The following is a 23,397-nucleotide window of genomic DNA, read 5'->3' on the forward strand; positions in this document are numbered from 1 at the left end:
AATAAACGCTCGAACAAATTTTACGTAGCGCTTGCGAAAACAGTCGTAAGGCTGTATCTTCGCAACGCTTTATCGTATTCAGACCAAACTTGGTACATGTCATCACAAGCATGACCTGAGGCTACATGCTGCGTTTCGGCGCAGTGCCACCTACTGGTCCAGAGATATGAAAAATGGCTATTTTTGCTTATAACTTCTGAACAGTTTGTCCAAAAATCATAAAATTGGTCTTGTTAGATTCAGGGCAAAATGCCGAGTCGACTGATATCCAATTTTACCATATCGGCCATTTTGACTGTCGGCCATTTTGAATTTTGTGCTAAAATGCTGTATTTTAAGAACGCATGAACGGATTCTTACGAAACTTGGTATGGGTCATCAGCACGATGTCCTGAAGGAGCCTGAGAAGTTTCGAAACAGCGCCACCTAGTGGTTAATCTTTTTATTCAAATGCTTATAACTTTGGGTGTGGTCGACTTATTTTCACGAGACTCATCTAATTAGACTCCTGAAACCTTGCCGAGTCCTACGATACCAAGCATGCTAGGTTTCGCCTTACGGTTTGTGTAGCGTTGTGATTTAGCGCTTAAAAAACATTTGGCTATATCTGCGAAACCGCTAGTCTGATCGAGACGAAACCACCGTCAGAAGTTTGGAAACATAGGTCGATAGCTATACGCCAATGCCCAAATGCGAAAATATTGATAGTAAGGGGTAGTAAAATTCAATCAAAGTCATGTGTCAGTCATTTTTTACGTGTTTTTTCATATAAATGTCTATAACTCCGAAGCGAATTGAGATATTTTCACCAAAATTGACACACATATGTATGGGCTCACTCTGAGGACACATAAAAAAAATGGTGTGACTGAGCCTCTTGGTGGCGCTATAATAGAACAAAACATGAAATTCCCATTGACTTCAATACAGTTTTGTGAAATAAAATGCTATTTTCATTCAAAACCTACTTTTTCGAACTCCTCCTACACCGTTTGTCCGATTTTCACCAAAATCGAATCGTATCATCTCCAGACCGTGCCGACTAAAACTTATCGATTTCGTCTCGATTGACGAAACCGTTTTCGTATAGCGCAGCAGCAAAGTTGAGGCATGATGCTATAAACACTATTCAGGCTTTATCTCTGCAATGCCTTGACATATTGACACCAAACTTTGTATGTGTCATTGTCACTTCACTCTGACCACATCACATCAGTTTTGTAACTGCGCCACCTATTGGTAGAAAGTGATAATGCATTACATCATATTTTTATTTACTCTTTCTATGAATTTTCAGGAATTTTGCCTAAAATCCTCTTTAATGTCTTTAATTGCTCATTGTTGCAGTTGGTCTGACACTTTCAGCAATGTTGGCATGTCTTGTCATCTGATTGTGCTTGGCCCCGCTAAATGCTGCTTGCAGCTTTAATTATTATTAGGGGCCAAGCACCGAAGGTGCGTAGGCACCTATTGTATCTGTTCCCGTTCTTATTATTATTATTCTTCCGTTTCTTCCGACTGGGCGTCTATGGCAGCCCATAGAACCGATTGCGGGAAAGTTGTTTTGATTTGACATTCTGATAGAGGACAGTCCCAACATTAAATACACCAATTTTGGTGTTTCTAAGTCATTCCCTCTAGCGCCACCACCTGTCCAAAATTTCACTTTTATTTTGCTAATAACTTTTGAACAGTAAGGCCAATCAACAAAATTATTTTTTCCTCTGATTCCTGAGCTCTTGTCGATTCGAGTGCACCCTATGATGTCATTTTCCGGCATATAAATATGGCCGCCATTTTGAATGACCTGAAAAAGCTACTTTTTCGAACTCGTCCTAGACGGTTTGTCCGATTTGCACGAAAATTGAACCAGATCATCTTCAGGTAGTGCTGATAAAAAGTTATGGAATTCAAATTGATTCGTCAAACCGTTTTCGAATAACGCTCGAACAAATTTTACGTAGCGCTTGCGAAAACAGTCGTAGGGCTGTATCTCCGCAACGCTTTATCGGATTCAGACCAAAATTGGTACATGTCATCACAAGCATGAACTGAGGCTACATGCTGTGTTTCGGCGCAGCGCCACCTACTGGTCCAGAGATATGAAAAATGGCTATTTTTGCTTATAACTTCTGAACAGTTTGTCCAAAAATCATAAAATTGGTCTTGTTAGATTCAGGGCAACATGCCGAGTCGACTGATATCCAATTTTACCATTTCGGCCATTTTGACTGTCGGCCATTTTGAATTATGTGCTAAAATGCTGTATTTTAAGAACGCATGAACGAATTGTTACGAAACTTGGTATGGGTCATCAGCACGATGTCCTGAAGAAGCGTGAGAAGTTTCGAAACAGCGCCACCTAGTGGTGACATTTTTTTTCCAAATGCTTATAACTTTGGTTGGGATCGACTTATTTTCACGAAACTCATCTCATTAGACTCCTGAATCATTGCCGAGTCCCAAGATACCAAACATGCTAGGTTTCGCCTTATGGTTTGTGTAGCGTTGTGATTTAGCGCTTAAAAAACATTTGGCTATATCTTTGAAACCGCTTGTCCGATCGAGACGAAACCACCTTCAGAAGTTTGGAAACATAGGTCGATAGCTATACGCCAATGCCCAAATGCGAAAATATTGATGTTTAGGGGTAGTAAATTCCAAACAAAGTCATGTGTCAGTCATTTTTTACGTGTTTTTTCATATAAATGTCTATAACTCCGAAGCGAATTGAGATATTTTCACCAAAATTGACACAAATATGCATGGGCTCACTCTGAGGACACATTAAAAAAATGGTGTGACTGAGCCTCTTGGTGGCGCTATAACAGAACAAAACATGAAATTCCCATTGACTTCAATACAGTTTTGTGAAATAAAATGCTATACTAAACAAATGCATTGGTGTAATATTACGAAACTCAGAATGTGCCATCAGCTCCATCCCCTAAAGGTACCCAAAATATTTCGAGACAGCGCCACCTAGTGGTCAAAAGTTATAACAAAATTTCCAAAAAGGCTAATAACTTTTGAATTAATCTGGCTATTGAAATACCACTGGTCTTAATAGATTCCCTGGGTCAAGCTGAGAACATAGATACCAAGTTTTCCTTATTTGGCCAAACTTCCTGTCCGCCATCTTGATTTTCATTCAAAACCTACTTTTTCGAACTCCTCCTAGACTGTTTGTCCGATTTTCACCAAAATCGAATCGTATCATCTCCAGACTGTGCCGACTAAAAGTTATGGATTTCGTGTCGATAGACGAAACCGTTTTCGTATAGCGCAGCAGCAAAGTTGAGGCATGATGCCAAAAGCACTATTCAGGCTTTATCTCTGCAATCCCTTGAAATATTGACACCAAACTTTGTATGTGTCATTGTCACTTCACTCTGACCACATCACATCAGTTTTGTAACTGCTCCACCTATTGGTCGAAAGTGATAATCCATTAAATCATATTCTGAATTACTTTTTATATGATTTTTCAGCCATTTCGCCTAAAATCCTCTCTAAATGTCTTTAATTGCTCATTGTTGCAGTTGGTCTGACACCTTCAGCCATGTTGGCATATCCTGTCATCTGCTTGCGCTTGGCCCCGATAATTGCTGCTTGCAGCTATATTTATTCTTCCGTTTCTTCCGACTGGGCGTCTATGGCAGCCCATAGAACCGATTGCGGGAAAGTTGTTTTGATTTGACATTCTGATAGAGGACAGTCCCAACATTAAATACACCAATTTTGGTGTTTCTAAGTCACTCCCTCTAGCGCCACCACCTGTCCAAAGTTTCACTTTTATTATGCTAATAACTTTTGAAGCGTAAGGCCAATCAACAAAATTCTTTTTTCCTCTGATTCCTGAGCTCATGCCGATTCGATTGCACCCTATGACGTCATTTTCCGGCTTATAAATATGGTCGCCATTTTGAATGTGCTGAAAAAGCTACTTTTTCGAACTCGTCCTAGACGGTTTGTCCGATTTGCACGAAAATTGAACCAGATCATCTTCAGGCAGTGCTGACAAAAAGTTATGGAATTCAAATTGATTCGTCAAACCGTTTTTGAATAACGCTCGAACACATTTTACATAGCGCTTGCGAAAACAGCCGTAGGGCTGTATCTCCGCAACGCTTTATCGGATTCAGACCAAAATTGGTACATGTCATCACAAGCATGACCTGAGGCTACATGCTGCGTTTCGGCGCAGCGCCACCTACTGGTCCGGAGATATGAAAAATGGCTATTTTTGCTTATAACTTCTGAATGGTTTGTCCAAAAATCATAAAATTGGTCTCGTTAGATTCAGGTCAACATGCCGAGTCGACTGATATACAATTTTACCATATCGGCCATTTTGACTGTCGGCCATTTTGAATTTTGTGCTAAAATGCTGTATTTTAAGAACGCATGAACGGATTGTTACGAAACTTGGTATGGGTCATCAGCACGATGTTCTGAAGGAGCGTGAGAAGTTTCGAAACAGCGCCACCTAGTGGTGAATTTTTTTTTTCAAATGCTTATAACTTTGGGTGTGGTTGACTTATTTTCACCAAACTCATCTCATTAGACTCCTGAATCCTTGCCGAGTCCTACGATACCAAACATGCTAGGTTTCGCCTCACGGTTTGTGTAGCGTTGTGATTTAGCGCTTAAAAAACATTTGGCTATATCTTCGAAACCGTTTGTCCGATCGAGACGAAACCACCGTCAGAAGTTTGGAAACATAGGTCGATAGCTATACGCCAATGCCCAAATGCGAAAATATTGATGTTTAGGGGTAGTAAATTCCAATCAAAGTCATGTGTCAGTCATTTTTTACGTGTTTTTTCATATAAATGTCTATAACTCTGAAGCGAATTGAGATATTTTCACCAAAATCGACACACATATGTATGGGCTCACTCTGAGGACACATAAAAAAATTGTGGGACTGAGCCTCTTGGTGGCGCTATAATAGAACAAAACATGAAATTCCCATTGACTTCAATACAGTTTTGTGAAATAAAGTGCTATACTAAACAAATGCATTAGTGTAATATTACAAAACTCAGAATGTGCCATCAGCATCATCCCCTAAAGGTATTCAAAATATTTCGAAACAGCGCCACCTAGTGGTCAAAACTTATAACAACATTTACAAAAAGGCTAATAACTTTTGAATAAATCTGGCTACTGAAATGCCACTGGTCTTAATAGATTCCTTGGGTCAAGCCGAGAACATAGATACCAAGTTTACCTTATTTGGCCAAACTTCCTGTCCGCCATCTTGATTTTCATTCAAAACCTACTTTTTCGAACTCCTCCTAGACCGTTTGTCCGATTTTCACCAAAATCGAATCGTATCATCTCCAGACTGTGCCGACTCAAAGTTATGGATTTCGTGTGGGTAGACCAAACCGTTTTCGTATAGCGCAGCAGCAAAGTTGAGGCATGATGCTAATAGCACTATTCAGGCTTTATCTCTGCAATGCCTTGACATATTGACACCAAACTTTGTATGTGTCATTGTCACTTCACTCTGACCACATCACATCAGTTTTGTAACTGCGCCACCTATTGGTCAAAAGTGATAATGCATTAAATCATATTTTTATTGACTGTTTCTATGATTTTTCAGCCATTTCGTCTAAAATCCTCTTTAAATGTCTTTAATTGCTCATTGTTGCAGTTGGTCTGACACTTTCAGACATTTTGGCATGTCTTGTCGTCTTATTCTGCTTGGCCCCGGTAATTGCTGCTTGCAGCTATATTTATTATTATTCTTCATTTTTCCGACTGGGAGTCTATGGCAGCCCATAGAACCGCTTGCGGGAAAGTTATCAAATTTGGCACACTGATAGAGGAGAGTCTGACCTATCAGCATAGCAAATTTGGAGTCTCCAATTCATTCCCTCTAGCGCCACCAGCTGTCCAAAGTTGCACTCATGTTTATTCTAATAACTTTTGAACCACAAGGGCTAGAAACAAAATTCTTTTTTCCTCTTATTCCTTGGCTCAGGACGATTCGACTGCACCCTATGACGTCATTTTCCGTCATGGAAATTTTTCCACCATTTTGAATTTTCCGAAAAACATACTTTTTCAAACTCCTCCTAGACCGTTACTCCGATTTTCACGAAAATTGAACCAGATCATCTCCAGACCATGCCGACAAAAAGTTATGGAATTCGTGTTGATTCGTCAAACTGTTCTCGAATACCGCGCAAACAAATTTTACGTAGCGCTAACGAAAACAGACACAAGCTTGTATCTCCTCAACACTTTATCATATTCAGACCAAACTTGGTCCATATCATCACAAGCATGACCTGAGGCTACATGCTGCGTTTCGTCATAGTGCCACCTACTGGTCCGGAGATATGAAAAATGGCTGTTTTTGCTTATAACTTCTGAATGGATTGCCCAAAAAACATAAACGTGGTCTCGTTAGATTCAGGACGTCATGCTGAGTCGACTGATATCCAATTTTCCCAGATCAGCCATTTTGGCTGTCGGCCATTTTGAATTATGTGCTAAAATGCTGTATTTTAGGAATGCATGAACGTATCGTTACGAAACTCGGTATAGGTCATCAGCACGATGTCCTGAAGGAGTCTGAGAAGTTTCGAAACAGTGCCATCTAGTGGTGAATTTTTTTCCCCAAATGCTTCCAAATGCTTATAACTTTGGGTGTGGTCAACTTATTTTCACGAGACTCATCTCTTTAGACTCCTGAATCGTTGCCGAGTCCAACGATACCAAACATGTTAGGTTTCGCCTTATGGTTTGTGTAGCGTTGTGATTTAGCGCTTAAAAAACATTTGGCTATATCTTTGAAACCGCTTGTCCGATCGAGACGAAACCACCGTCAAAAGTTTGGAAACATAGGTCGATAGCTATACGCCAATACCCAAATGTGAAAATATTGATGTTTAGGGGTAGTAAATTCCAATCAAAGTCATGTGTCAGTCATTTTTTTCGTGTTTTTTCATATAAATGTCTATAACTCCGAAGCGAATTGAGATATTTTCACCAAAATTGACACAAATATGCATGGGCTCACTCTGAGGACACATAAAAAAAATGGTGGGACTGAGTCTCTTGGTGGCAATATAACAGAACAAAACATGAATTTCCCATTGACTTCAATACAGTTTTGTGAATTAAAATGCTATAGTAAACAAATGCATTGGTGTAATATTACGAAACTCAGAATGTGCCATCAGCACCATCCCCTGAAGGTACCCAAAATATTTCGAGACAGCGCCACCTAGTGATCAAATGTTATGACAAAATTTCCAAAAAGGCTAATAACTTTTGAATAAATCTGGCTTTTGAAATGCCACTGGTCTTAATAGATTCCTTGGGTCAAGCCGAGAACATAGATACCAAGTTTTCCTTATTTGGCCGAAGTTCCTGTCCGCCATCTTGATTTTCAGTCAAAACCTACTTTTTCGAACTCCTCCTAGACCGTTTGTCCGATTTTCACCAAAATCGAATCGTATCATCTCCAAACCGTGCCGACTAAAAGTTATGGATTTCGTGTCGATACACGAAACTGTTTTCGTATAGCGTAGCAGCAAAGTTGAGGCATGATGCTAAAAGCACTATTCAGGCTTTATCTCTGCAATGCCTTGACATATTGACACCAAACTTTGTATGTGTCATTGTCACTTCACTCTGACCACATCACATCAGTTTTGTAACTGCGCCACCTATTGGTCGAAAGTGATAATCATTTAAATCATATTTTGAATGACAATTTATGTGATTTTTCAGCCATTTGACCTAAAATCCTCTTTAAATGTATTTAATTGCTCATTGTTGCAGTTGGTCTGACACCTTCAGCCATGTTGGCATATCCTGTCATCTGCTTGCGCTTGGCCCCGATAATTGCTGCTTGCAGCTATATTTAGGGGCCAAGCACCGAAGGTGCGGAGGCACCTATTGTATCTGTTCCCGTTCTTATTATTATTAGGGGCCAAGCACCGAAGGTGCGGAGGCACCTATTGTTTTTGTTCCGGTTCTTATTATTATTATTATTATTATTCTTCTTCTTCTTCTTCCGCCATGGGAGTCTATGGCAGCCCATAGAACCGATTGCGGGAAAGTTATGAAATTTGGCACACTGATAGAGGACAGTCTGAAAAGTCACCATACCAAATTTGGTGTCTTAAAACCAATCCCTCTAGCGCCACCACCTGTCCAAAATTTCACTTTTATTTTGCTAATAACTTTTGAACCGTTTGGCCAATCAACAAAATTCTTTTTTCCTCTGATTCCTGAGCTCATGACGATTCGATTGCACCCTATGACGTCATTTTCCGGCTTATAAATATGGCCGCCATTTTGAATGTGCTGAAAAAGCTACTTTTTCGAACTCGTCCTAGACGGTTTGTCCGATTTGCACGAAAATTGAACCAGATCATCTTCAGGCAGTGCTGACAAAAAGTTATGGAATTCAAATTGATTCGTCAAACCGTTTTCGAATAACGCTCGAACACATTTTACGTAGCGCTTGCGAAAACAGTCGTAGGGCTGTATCTCCGCAACGCTTTATCGGATTCAGACCAAAATTGGTACATGTCATCACAAGCATGACCTGAGGCTACATGCTGCGTTTCGGCGCAGCGCCACCTACTGGTCCGGAGATATGAAAAATGGCTATTTTTGCTTATAACTTCTGAACAATTTGTCCAAAAATCATAAAATTGGTCTCGTTAGATTCAGGGCAACATGCCGAGTCGACTGATATCAAATTTTACCATATCGGCCATTTTGACTGTCGGCCATTTTGAATTTTGTGCTAAAATGCTGTATTTTAAGAACGCATGAACGGATTGTTACGAAACTTGGTATGGGTCATCAGCACGATGTTCTGAAGGAACGTGAGAAGTTTCGAAACAGCGCCACCTAGTGGTCAAAAGTTAAAACAACATTAACAAAAAGGCTAATAACTTTTGAATAAATCTGGCTACTGAAATGCCACTGGTCTTAATAGATTCCTTGGGTCAAGCCGAGAACATAGATACCAAGTTTACCTTATTTGGCCAAACTTCCTGTCCGCCATCTTGATTTTCATTCAAAACCTACTTTTTCAAACTCCTCCTAGACCGTTTGTCCGATTTTCACCAAAATCGAATCGTATCATCTCCAGACCGTGCAGACTAAAAGTTATGGATTTCGTGTGGATAGACCAAACCGTTTTCGTATAGCGCAGCAGCAAAGTTGAGGCATGATGCTAATAGCACTATTCAGGCTTTATCTCTGCAATCCCTTGAAATATTGACACCAAACTTTGTATGTGTCATTGTCACTTCACTCTGACCACATCACATCAGTTTTGTAACTGCGCCACCTATTGGTCGAAAGTGATAATGCATTAAATCATATTTTTATTGACTGTTTCTATGATTTTTCAGCCATTTCGTCTAAAATCCTCTTTAAATGTCTTTAATTGCTCATTGTTGCAGTTGGTCTGACACCTTCAGCCATGTTGGCATATCCTGTCATCTACTTGCGCTTGGCCCCGGTAATTGCTGCTTGCAGCTATATTTAGGGGCCAAGCACCGAAGGTGCGGAGGCACCTATTGTATCTGTTCCCGTTCTTATTATTATTCTTCTTCTTCCGCCATGGGAGTCTATGGCAGCCCATAGAACCGATTGCGGGAAAGTTGTTTTGGTTTGACATTCTGATAGAGGACAGTCCCAACATTAAATACACCAATTTTGGTGTTTCTAAGTCACTCCCTCTAGCGCCACCACCTGTCCAAAGTTTCACTTTTATTATGCTAATAACTTTTGAAGCGTAAGGCCAATCAACAAAATTCTTTTTTCCTCTGATTCCTGAGCTCATGCCGATTCGATTGCACCCTATGACGTCATTTTCCGGCTTATAAATATGGTCGCCATTTTGAATGTGCTGAAAAAGCTACTTTTTCGAACTCGTCCTAGACGGTTTGTCCGATTTGCACGAAAATTGAACCAGATCATCTTCAGGCAGTGCTGACAAAAAGTTATGGAATTCAAATTGATTCGTCAAACCGTTTTCGAATAACGCTCGAACACATTTTACGTAGCGCTTGCGAAAACAGTCGTAGGGCTGTATCTCCGCAACGCTTTATCGGATTCAGACCAAAATTGGTACATGTCATCACAAGCATGACCTGAGGCTACATGCTGCGTTTCGGCGCAGCGCCACCTACTGGTCCGGAGATATGAAAAATGGCTATTTTTGCTTATAACTTCTGAATGGTTTGTCCAAAAATCATAAAATTGGTCTCGTTAGATTCAGGTCAACATGCCGAGTCGACTGATATAAAATTTTACCATATCGGCCATTTTGACTGTCGGCCATTTTGAATTTTGTGCTAAAATGCTGTATTTTAAGAACGCATGAACGGATTGTTACGAAACTTGGTATGGGTCATCAGCACGATGTTCTGAAGGAGCGTGAGAAGTTTCGAAACAGCGCCACCTAGTGGTGAATTTTTTTTTTCAAATGCTTATAACTTTGGGTGTGGTTGACTTATTTTCACCAAACTCATCTCATTAGACTCCTGAATCCTTGCCGAGTCCAACGATACCAAACATGCTAGGTTTCGCCTCACGGTTTGTGTAGCGTTGTGATTTAGCGCTTAAAAAACATTTGGCTATATCTTCGAAACCGTTTGTCCGATCGAGACGAAACCACCGTCAGAAGTTTGGAAACATAGGTCGATAGCTATACGCCAATGCCCAAATGCGAAAATATTGATGTTTAGGGGTAGTAAATTCCAATCAAAGTCATGTGTCAGTCATTTTTTACGTGTTTTTTCATATAAATGTCTATAACTCTGAAGCGAATTGAGATATTTTGACCAAAATCGACACACATATGTATGGGCTCACTCTGAGGACACATAAAAAAAATTGTGGGACTGAGCCTCTTGGTGGCGCTATAATAGAACAAAACATGAAATTCCCATTGACTTCAATACAGTTTTGTGAAATAAAGTGCTATACTAAACAAATGCATTAGTGTAATATTACAAAACTCAGAATGTGCCATCAGCATCATCCCCTAAAGGTATTCAAAATATTTCGAAACAGCGCCACCTAGTGGTCAAAACTTATAACAACATTTACAAAAAGGCTAATAACTTTTGAATAAATCTGGCTACTGAAATGCCACTGGTCTTAATAGATTCCTTGGGTCAAGCCGAGAACATAGATACCAAGTTTACCTTATTTGGCCAAACTTCCTGTCCGCCATCTTGATTTTCATTCAAAACCTACTTTTTCGAACTCCTCCTAGACCGTTTGTCCGATTTTCACCAAAATCGAATCGTATCATCTCCAGACTGTGCCGACTCAAAGTTATGGATTTCGTGTGGGTAGACCAAACCGTTTTCGTATAGCGCAGCAGCAAAGTTGAGGCATGATGCTAATAGCACTATTCAGGCTTTATCTCTGCAATGCCTTGACATATTGACACCAAACTTTGTATGTGTCATTGTCACTTCACTCTGACCACATCACATCAGTTTTGTAACTGCGCCACCTATTGGTCAAAAGTGATAATGCATTAAATCATATTTTTATTGACTGTTTCTATGATTTTTCAGCTATTTCGTCTAAAATCCTCTTTAAATGTCTTTAATTGCTCATTGTTGCAGTTGGTCTGACACTTTCAGACATGTTGGCATGTCTTGTCATCTGATTGTGCTTGGCCCCGGTAATGGCTGCTTGCAGCTATATTTAGGGGCCAAGCACCGAAGGTGCGGAGGCACCTATTGTTTTTGTTCCGGTTCTTATTATTATTATTATTATTATTATTCTTCTTCTTCTTCCGCTCTGGGAGTCTATGGCAGCCCATAGAACCGCTTGCGGGAAAGTTATGAAATTTGGCACAATGATAGAGGACAGTCCAAAAAGTCACCATGCCAAATTTGGTGTCTTAAAACCAATCCCTCTAGCGCCACCACCTGTCCAAAATTTCACTTTTATTTTGCTTATAACTTTTGAACCGTTTGGCCAATCAACAAAATTCTTTTTTCCTCTGATTCCTGAGCTCATGACGATTCGATTGCACCCTATGACGTCATTTTCCGGCTTATAAATATTGCCGCCATTTTGAATGTGCTGAAAAAGCTACTTTTTCGAACTCGTCCTAGACGGTTTGTCCGATTTGCACGAAAATTGAACCAGATCATCTTCAGGCAGTGCTGACAAAAAGTTATGGAATTCAAATTGATTCGTCAAACCGTTTTCGAATAACGCTCGAACACATTTTACGTAGCGCTTGCGAAAACAGTCGTAGGGCTGTATCTCCGCAACGCTTTATCGGATTCAGACCAAAATTGGTACATGTCATCACAAGCATGACCTGAGGCTACATGCTGCGTTTCGGCGCAGCGTCACCTACTGGTCCGGAGATATGAAAAATGGCTATTTTTGCTTATAACTTCTGAACAATTTGTCCAAAAATCATAAAATTGGTCTCGTTAGATTCAGGGCAACATGCCGAGTCGACTGATATCAAATTTTACCATATCGGCCATTTTGACTGTCGGCCATTTTGAATTTTGTGCTAAAATGCTGTATTTTAAGAACGCATGAACGGATTGTTACGAAACTTGGTATGGGTCATCAGCACGATGTTCTGAAAGAGCGTGAGAAGTTTCGAAACAGCGCCACCTAGTGGTCAAAAGTTAAAACAACATTTCCAAAAAGGCTAATAACTTTTGAATAAATCTGGCTACTGAAATGCCACTGGTCTTAATAGATTCCTTGGGTCAAGCCGAGAACATAGATACCAAGTTTACCTTATTTGGCCAAACTTCCTGTCCGCCATCTTGATTTTCATTCAAAACCTACTTTTTCAAACTCCTCCTAGACCGTTTGTCCGATTTTCACCAAAATCGAATCGTATCATCTCCAGACCGTGCCGACTAAAAGTTATGGATTTCGTGTGGATAGACCAAACCGTTTTCGTATAGCGCAGCAGCAAAGTTGAGGCATGATGCTAATAGCACTATTCAGGCTTTATCTCTGCAATCCCTTGAAATATTGACACCAAACTTTGTATGTGTCATTGTCACTTCACTCTGACCACATCACATCAGTTTTGTAACTGCGCCACCTATTGGTCGAAAGTGATAATGCATTAAATCATATTTTTATTGACTGTTTCTATGATTTTTCAGCCATTTCGTCTAAAATCCTCTTTAAATGTCTTTAATTGCTCATTGTTGCAGTTGGTCTGACACCTTCAGCCATGTTGGCATATCCTGTCATCTACTTGCGCTTGGCCCCGGTAATTGCTGCTTGCAGCTATATTTATTATTATTATTCTTCTTCCGCCATGGGAGTCTATGGCAGCCCATAGAACCGAGCGCGGGAAAGTTGTTTTGGTTTGACATTCTGATAGAGGACAGTCCCAACATTAAATACACCAATTTTGGTGTTTCTAAGTCATTCCCTCTAGCGCCACCACCTGTCCAAAATTTCACTTTTATTTTGCTAATAACTTTTGAACCGTAAGGCCAATCAGCTAAATTCTTGTTTCCTCTGATTTCTGAGCTCATGGCAATTCGATTGCACCCTATGACGTAATTTTACGTCATTAAAATATGGCCGCCATTTTGAATTTTTCTAAAAACCTACTTTTTCGAACTCGTCCTAGACGGTTTGTCCGATTTGCACGAAAATTGAACCAGATCATCTTCAGGTAGTGCTGACAAAAAGTTATGGAATTCAAATTGATTCGTCAAACCGTTTTCGATAAACGCACGAATACATTTTACGTAGCGCTAGCAAAAACGGTCGTAAGGCCGTATCTCCGCAACGGTTTATCGTATTCAGACCAAACTTGGTACTTGTACTCACAAGCATGACCTGAGGCTACATGCTGTGTTTCGGCGCAGCGCCACCTACTGGTCCGGAGATATGAAAAATGGCTATTTTTGCTTATAACTTCTGAACAGTTTGTCCAAAAATCATAAAATTGGTCTCGTTAGATTCAGGGCAACATGCCGAGTCGACTGATGTCCAATTTGACCATATCGGTCATTTTGGCTGTCGGCCATTTTGAATTTTGTGCTAAAATTCTGTATTTTATGACTGCATGAACGGATTGTTACGAAACGTGGTATGGGTCATCAGCACAATGCCCTGAATGAGCCTGAGAAGTTTCGAAACAGCGCCACCTAGTGGTGAATTTTTTTTTTCAAATGCTTATAACTTTGGGTGTGGTCAACTTATTTTCACGAAACTCATCTTTTTAGACTCCTGAATCGTTGCCGAGTCCTTGAGTCCTACGATACCAAACATTCTAGGTTTCGCCTTACGGTTTGTGTAGCGTTGTGATTTAGCGCTTAAAAAACATTTGGCTATATCTTTGAAACCGCTAGTCCGATCGAGACGAAACCACCGTCAGAAGTTTGGAAACATAGGTCGATAGCTACACGCCAATGCCCAAATGCGAAAATATTGATGTTTAGGGGTACTAATTTCCAATCAAAGTCATGTGTCAGTCATTTTTTTCGTGTTTTTTCATATAAATGTCTATAACTCCGAAGCGAATTGAGATATTTTCACCAAAATTGACACACATATGTATGGGCTCACTCTGAGGACACGTAAAAAAAATTGTGGGACTGAGCCTCTTGGTGGCGCTATAATTGAACAAAATATGAAATTCCCATTGACTTCAATACAGTTTTGTGAAATAAAATGCTATACTGAACAAATGCATTGGTGTAATATTACGAAACTCAGAATGTGCCATCAGCACCATCCCCTGAAGGTACCCAAAATATTTTGAGACAGCGCCACCTAATGGTCAAAAGTGACAATCAATTAAATCATATTTTTAATTACTCTTTCTATGATTTTTCAGCCATTTCGCCTAAAATCCTCTTTAAATGTCTTTAATTGCTCATTGTTGCAGTTGATCTGACACTTTCAGCCATGTCTTGTCGTCTTATTCTGCTTGGCCCCGGTAATGGCTGCTTGCAGCTATATTTATTATTATTATTCTTCTTCCGCCATGGGAGTCTATGGCAGCCCATAGAACCGATTGCGGGAAAGTTGTTTTGGTTTGACATTCTGATAGAGGACAGTCCCAACATTAAATACACCAATTTTGGTGTTTCTAAGTCACTCCCTCTAGCGCCACCACCTGTCCAAAGTTTCACTTTTATTATGCTAATAACTTTTGAAGCGTAAGGCCAATCAACAAAATTCTTTTTTCCTCTGATTCCTGAGCTCATGCCGATTCGATTGCACCCTATGACGTCATTTTCCGGCTTATAAATATGGTCGCCATTTTGAATGTGCTGAAAAAGCTACTTTTTCGAACTCGTCCTAGACGGTTTGTCCGATTTGCACGAAAATTGAACCAGATCATCTTCAGGCAGTGCTGACCAAAAGTTATGGAATTCAAATTGATTCGTCAAACCGTTTTCGAATAACGCTCGAACACATTTTACGTAGCGCTTGCGAAAACAGTCGTAGGGCTGTATCTCCGCAACGCTTTATCGGATTCAGACCAAAATTGGTACAGGTCATCACAAGCATGACCTGAGGCTACATGCTGCGTTTCGGCGCAGCGCCACCTACTGGTCCGGAGATATGAAAAAGGGCTATTTTTGCTTATAACTTCTGAACAATTTGTCCAAAAATCATAAAATTGGTCTCGTTAGATTCAGGGCAACATGCCGAGTCGACTGATATCAAATTTTACCATATCGGCCATTTTGACTGTCGGCCATTTTGAATTTTGTGCTAAAATGCTGTATTTTAAGAACGCATGAACGGATTGTTACGAAACTTGGTATGGGTCATCAGCACGATGTTCTGAAGGAGCGTGAGAAGTTTCGAAACAGCGCCACCTAGTGGTGATTTTTTTTTTTCAAATGCTTATAACTTTGGGTGTGGTCGACTTATTTTCACCAATCTCATCTCATTAGACTCCTGAATCCTTGCCGAGTCCAACGATACCAAACATGCTAGGTTTCGCCTCACGGTTTGTGAAGCGTTCTGATTTAGCGCTTAAAAAACATTTGGCTATATCTTCGAAACCGTTTGTCCGATCGAGACGAAACCACCGTCAGAAGTTTGGAAACATAGGTCGATAGCTATACGCCAATGCCCAAATGCAAAAATATTGATGTTTAGGGGTAGTAAATTCCAATCAAAGTCATGTGTCAGTCATTTTTTACATGTTTTTTCATATAAATGTCTATAACTCTGAAGCGAATTGAGATATTTTCACCAAAATCGACACACATATGTATGGGCTCACTCTGAGGACACATAAAAAAAATTGTGGGACTGAGCCTCTTGGTGGCGCTATAATAGAACAAAACATGAAATTCCCATTGACTTCAATACAGTTTTGTGAAATAAAATGCTATACTGAACAAATGCATTGGTGTAATATTACGAAACTCAGAATGTGCCATCAGCACCATCCCCTGAAGGTACCCAAAATATTTTGAGACAGCGCCACCTAATGGTCAAAAGTGACAATCAATTAAATCATATTTTTAATTACTCTTTCTATGATTTTTCAGCCATTTCGCCTAAAATCCTCTTTAAATGTCTTTAATTGCTCATTGTTGCAGTTGATCTGACACTTTCAGCCATGTCTTGTCGTCTTATTCTGCTTGGCCCCGGTAATGGCTGCTTGCAGCTATATTTAGGGGCCAAGCACCGAAGGTGCGGAGGCACCTATTGTTTTTGTTCCGGTTCTTATTATTATTATTATTATTATTATTCTTCTTCTTCTTCCGCTCTGGGAGTCTATGGCAGCCCATAGAACCGCTTGCGGGAAAGTTATGAAATTTGGCACAATGATAGAGGACAGTCCAAAAAGTCACCATGCCAAATTTGGTGTCTTAAAACCAATCCCTCTAGCGCCACCACCTGTCCAAAATTTCACTTTTATTTTGCTAATAACTTTTGAACCGTTTGGCCAATCAACAAAATTCTTTTTTCCTCTGATTCCTGAGCTCATGACGATTCGATTGCACCCTATGACGTCATTTTCCGGCTTATAAATATGGCCGCCATTTTGAATGTGCTGAAAAAGCTACTTTTTCGAACTCGTCCTAGACGGTTTGTCCGATTTGCACGAAAATTGAACCAGATCATCTTCAGGCAGTGCTGACAAAAAGTTATGGAATTCAAATTGATTCGTCAAACCGTTTTCGAATAACGCTCGAACACATTTTACGTAGCGCTTGCGAAAACAGTCGTAGGGCTGTATCTCCGCAACGCTTTATCGGATTCAGACCAAAATTGGTACATGTCATCACAAGCATGACCTGAGGCTACATGCTGCGTTTCGGCGCAGCGCCACCTACTGGTCCGGAGATATGAAAAATGGCTATTTTTGCTTATAACTTCTGAAAAATTTGTCCAAAAATCATAAAATTGGTCTCGTTAGATTCAGGGCAACATGCCGAGTCGACTGATATCAAATTTTACCATATCGGCCATTTTGACTGTCGGCCATTTTGAATTTTGTGCTAAAATGCTGTATTTTAAGAACGCATGAACGGATTGTTACGAAACTTGGTATGGGTCATCAGCACGATGTTCTGAAGGAGCGTGAGAAGTTTCGAAACAGCGCCACCTAGTGGTCAAAAGTTAAAACAACATTTCCAAAAAGGCTAATAACTTTTGAATAAATCTGGCTACTGAAATGCCACTGGTCTTAATAGATTCCTTGGGTCAAGCCGAGAACATAGATACCAAGTTTTCCTTATTTGGCCAAACTTCCTGTCCGCCATCTTGATTTTCATTCAAAACCTACTTTTTCAAACTCCTCCTAGACCGTTTGTCCGATTTTCACCAAAATCGAATCGTATCATCTCCAGACCGTGCCGACTAAAAGTTATGGATTTTGTGTGGATAGACCAAACCGTTTTCGTATAGCGCAGCAGCAAAGTTGAGGCATGATGCTAATAGCACTATTCAGGCTTTATCTCTGCAATCCCTTGAAATATTGACACCAAACTTTGTATGTGTCATTGTCACTTCACTCTGACCACATCACATCAGTTTTGTAACTGCGCCACCTATTGGTCGAAAGTGATAATGCATTAAATCATATTTTTATTGACTGTTTCTATGATTTTTCAGCCATTTCGTCTAAAATCCTCTTTAAATGTCTTTAATTGCTCATTGTTGCAGTTGGTCTGACACCTTCAGCCATGTTGGCATATCCTGTCATCTACTTGCGCTTGGCCCCGGTAATTGCTGCTTGCAGCTATATTTATTATTATTCTTCTTCCGCTCTTGGAGTCTATGGCAGCCCATAGAACCGATTGCGGGAAAGTTGTTTTGGTTTGACATTCTGATAGAGGACATTCCCAACATTAAATACACCAATTTTGGTGTTTCTAAGTCATTCCCTCTAGCGCCACCACCTGTCCAAAATTTCACTTTTGTTTTGCTAATAACTTTTGAACCGTAAGGCCAATCAACAAACTTCTTTTTTCCTCTGATTCCTGAGCTCATGACGATTCGATTGCACCCTATGACGTCATTTTCCGTCATAAAAACATGGCCGCCATTTTGAATTATTCTCAAAACCTACTTTTTCGAACTCGTCCTAGACGGTTTGTCCGATTTGCACGAAAATTGAACCAGATCATCTTCAGGCAGTGCTGACAAAAAGTTATTAAAATCTAGTTGATTTGTCAAACCGTTTTCAATAAACGCTCGAACAAATTTTACGTAGCGCTTGCGAAAACAGTCGTAAGGCTGTATCTTCGCAACGCTTTATCGTATTCAGACCAAACTTGGTACATGTCATCACAAGCATGACCTGAGGCTACATGCTGCGTTTCGGCCCAGCGCCACCTACTGGTCCAGAGATATGAAAAATGGCTATTTTTGCTTATAACTTCTGAACAGTTTGTCCAAAAATCATAAAATTGGTCTCGTTAGATTCAGGGCAAAATGCCGAGTCGACTGATATCCAATTTTACCATATCGGCCATTTTGACTGTCGGCCATTTTGAATTTTGTGCTAAAACGCTGTATTTTAAGAACGCATGAACGGATTGTTACGAAACTTGGTATGGGTCATCAGCACGATGTCCTGAAGGAGCCTGAGAAGTTTCAAAACAGCGCCACCTAGTGGTTAATCTTTTTATTCAAATGCTTATAACTTTGGGTGTGGTCGACATATTTTCACGAAACTCATCTAATTAGACTGCTGAATCCTTGCCGAGTCCTACGATACCAAACATGCTAGGTTTCACCTTACGGTTTGTGTAGCGTTGTGATTTAGCGCTTAAAAAACATTTGGCTATATCTTCGAAACCGCTAGTCTGATCGAGACGAAACCACCGTCAGAAGTTTGGAAACATAGGTCGATAGCTATACGCCAATGCCCAAATGTGAAAATATTGATAGTAAGGGGTAGTAAAATCCAATCAAAGTCATGTGTCAGTCATTTTTTACGTGTTTTTTCATACAAATGTCTATAACTCCGAAGCGAATTGAGATATTTTCACCAAAATTGACACACATATGTATGGGCTCACTCTGAGGACACATAAAAAAAATGGTGTGACTGAGCCTCTTGGTGGCGCTATAATAGAACAAAACATGAAATTCCCATTGACTTCAATACAGTTTTGTGAAATAAAATGCTATACTAAACAAATGTATTGGTGTTATTTAATGAAACTCAGAAAGTGCCATCAGCACCATTTCCTGAAAGTACCCAACATATTTCAAGACAGCGCCACCTAGTGGTCAAAAGTTATAACAAAACTTCTAAAAATGCTAATAACTTTTGAATAAATCTGCCTATTGAAATGCCACTGGTATTAATAGATTGCTTGGGTCAAGCCGAGAACATAGAAACCAAGTTTTCCTTATTTGGCCTAATTTCCTGTCCGCCATCTTGATTTTCATTCAAAACATACATTTTCGAACTCCTCCTACACCGTTTGTCCGATTTTCACCAAAATCGAATCGTATCATCTCCAGACCGTGCCGACTAAAACTTATCGATTTCGTCTCGATTGACGAAACCGTTTTCGTATAGCGCAGCAGCAAAGTTGAGGCATGATGCTATTTGCACTATTCAGGCTTTATCTCTGCAATGCCTTGACATATTGACACCAAACTTTGTATGTGTCATTGTCACTTCACTCTGACCACATCACATCAGTTTTGTAACTGCGCCACCTATTGGTAGAAAGTGATAATGCATTACATAATATTTTTATTTACTGTTTCTATGAATTTTCAGGCATTTTGCCTAAAATCCTCTTTAATGTCTTTAATTGCTCATTGTTGCAGTTGGTCTGACACTTTCAGCAATGTTGGTATGTGTTGTCATCTGATTGTGCTTGGCCCCGCTAAATGCTGCTTGCAGCTTTAATTATTATTATTATTATTCTTCTTCCGCTCTTGGAGTCTATGGCAGCCCATAGAACCGATTGCGGGAAAGTTGTTTTGGTTTGACATTCTGATAGAGGACATTCCCAACATTAAATACACCAATTTTGGTGTTTCTAAGTCATTCCCTCTAGCGCCACCACCTGTCCAAAATTTCACTTTTGTTTTGCTAATAACTTTTGAACCGTAAGGCCCATCAACAAAATTCTTTTTTCCTCTGATTCCTGAGCTCATGACGATTCGATTGCACCCTATGACGTCATTTTCCGTCATAAAAACATGGCCGCCATTTTGAATTATTCTCAAAACCTACTTTTTCGAACTCGTCCTAGACAGTTTGTCCGATTTGCACGAAAATTGAACCAGATCATCTTCAGGCAGTGCTGACAAAAAGTTATTAAAATCTAGTTGATTTGTCAAACCGTTTTCAATAAACGCTCGAAAAAATTTTACGTAGCGCTTGCGAAAACAGTCGTAAGGCTGTATCTTCGCAACGCTTTATCGTATTCAGACCAAACTTGGTACATGTCATCACAAGCATGACCTGAGGCTACATGCTGCGTTTCGGCCCAGCGCCACCTACTGGTCCAGAGATATGAAAAATGGCTATTTTTGCTTATAACTTCTGAACAGTTTGTCCAAAAATCATAAAATTGGTCTCGTTAGATTCAGGGCAAAATGCCGAGTCGACTGATATCCAATTTTACCATATCGGCCATTTTGACTGTCGGCCATTTTGAATTTTGTGCTAAAACGCTGTATTTTAAGAACGCATGAACGGATTGTTACGAAACTTGGTATGGGTCATCATCACGATGTCCTGAAGGAGCCTGAGAAGTTTCAAAACAGCGCCACCTAGTGGTTAATCTTTTTATTCAAATGCTTATAACTTTGGGTGTGGTCGACATATTTTCACGAAACTCATCTAATTAGACTGCTGAATCCTTGCCGAGTCCTACGATACCAAACATGCTAGGTTTCACCTTACGGTTTGTGTAGCGTTGTGATTTAGCGCTTAAAAAACATTTGGCTATATCTTCGAAACCGCTAGTCTGATCGAGACGAAACCACCGTCAGAAGTTTGGAAACATAGGTCGATAGCTAAACGCCAATGCCCAAATGTGAAAATATTGATAGTAAGGGGTAGTAAAATCCAATCAAAGTCATGTGTCAGTCATTTTTTACGTGTTTTTTCATACAAATGTCTATAACTCCGAAGCGAATTGAGATATTTTCACCAAAATTGACACACATATGTATGGGCTCACTCTGAGGACACATAAAAAAAATGGTGTGACTGAGCCTCTTGGTGGCGCTATAATAGAACAAAACATGAAATTCCCATTGACTTCAATACAGTTTTGTGAAATAAAATGCTATACTAAACAAATGCATTGGTGTTATTTAATGAAACTCAGAAAGTGCCTTCAGCTCCATTTCCTGAAAGTACCCAACATATTTCAAGACAGCGCCACCTAGTGGTCAAAAGTTATAACAAAACTTCTAAAAATGCTAATAACTTTTGAATAAATCTGCCTATTGAAATGCCACTGGTATTAATAGATTGCTTGGGTCAAGCCGAGAACATAGAAACCAAGTTTTCCTTATTTGGCCTAATTTCCTGTCCGCCATCTTGATTTTCATTCAAAACATACATTTTCGAACTCCTCCTACACCGTTTGTCCGATTTTCACCAAAATCGAATCGCATCATCTCCAGATTTTGTCTCGATTGACGAAACCGTTTTCGTATAGCGCAGCAGCAAAGTTGAGGCATGATGCTAATTGCACTATTCAGGCTTTATCTCTGCAATGCCTTGACATATTGACACCAAACTTTGTATGTGTCATTGTCACTTCACTCTGACCACATCACATCAGTTTTGTAACTGCGCCACCTATTGGTAGAAAGTGATAATGCATTACATCATATTTTTATTTACTGTTTCTATGTATTTTCAGGCATTTTGCCTAAAATCCTCTTTAATGTCTTTAATTGCTCATTGTTGCAGTTGGTCTGACACTTTCAGCAATGTTGGCATGTCTTGTCATCTGATTGTGCTTGGCCCCGCTAAATGCTGCTTGCAGCTTTAATTATTAGGGGCCAAGCACCGAAGGTGCGGGCACCTATTGTAATTGTTCCCGTTCTTATTATTATTCTTCTTCTTCTTCCGCTCTTGGAGTCTATGGCAGCCCATAGAACCGATTGCGGGAAAGTTGTTTTGGTTTGACATTCTGATAGAGGACATTCCCAACATTAAATACACCAATTTTGGTGTTTCTAAGTCATTCCCTCTAGCGCCACCACCTGTCCAAAATTTCACTTTTGTTTTGCTAATAACTTTTGAACCGTAAGGCCAATCAACAAAATTCTTTTTTCCTCTGATTCCTGAGCTCATGACGATTCGATTGCATCCTATGACGTCATTTTCCGTCATAAAAACATGGCCGCCATTTTGAATTATTCTCAAAACCTACTTTTTCGAACTCGTCCTAGACAGTTTGTCCGATTTGCACGAAAATTGAACCAGATCATCTTCAGGTAGTGCTGACCAAAAGTTATTAAAATCTAGTTGATTCGTCAAACCGTTTTCAATAAACGCTCGAACAAATTTTACGTAGCGCTTGCGAAAACAGTCGTAAGGCTGTATCTTCGCAACGCTTTATCGTATTCAGACCAAACTTGGTACATGTCATCACAAGCATGACCTGAGGCTACATGCTGCGTTTCGGCGCAGCGCCACCTACTGGTCCAGAGATATGAAAAATGGCTATTTTTGCTTATAACATCTGAACAGTTTGTCCAAAAATCATAAAATTGGTCTTGTTAGATTCAGGGCAAAATGCCGAGTCGACTGATATCCAATTTTACCATATCGGCCATTTTGAATGTCGGCCATTTAGAATTTTGTGCTAAAATGCTGTATTTTAAGAACGCATGAACGGATTGTTACGAAACTTGGTATGGGTCATCAGCACGATGTCCTGAAGGAGCCTGAGAAGTTTCGAA

The 23,397-nt window shown here is 39.9% G+C and overlaps 1 long non-coding RNA gene across 2 annotated transcripts in view; it reads left to right on the plus strand.

Annotated features, from left to right (window-relative positions):
• The window catches only part of LOC309491679, a 44,540-nt gene that overhangs the window by 11,792 nt on the left and 9,351 nt on the right, over positions 1-23,397 (plus strand). The window lies entirely within an intron of this gene.

Source organism: Leuciscus leuciscus (assembly GCF_965113295.1).
Source record: "Leuciscus leuciscus genome assembly, contig: HAP1_SCAFFOLD_429, whole genome shotgun sequence".
Lineage (NCBI taxonomy): Eukaryota > Metazoa > Chordata > Actinopteri > Cypriniformes > Leuciscidae > Leuciscus > Leuciscus leuciscus.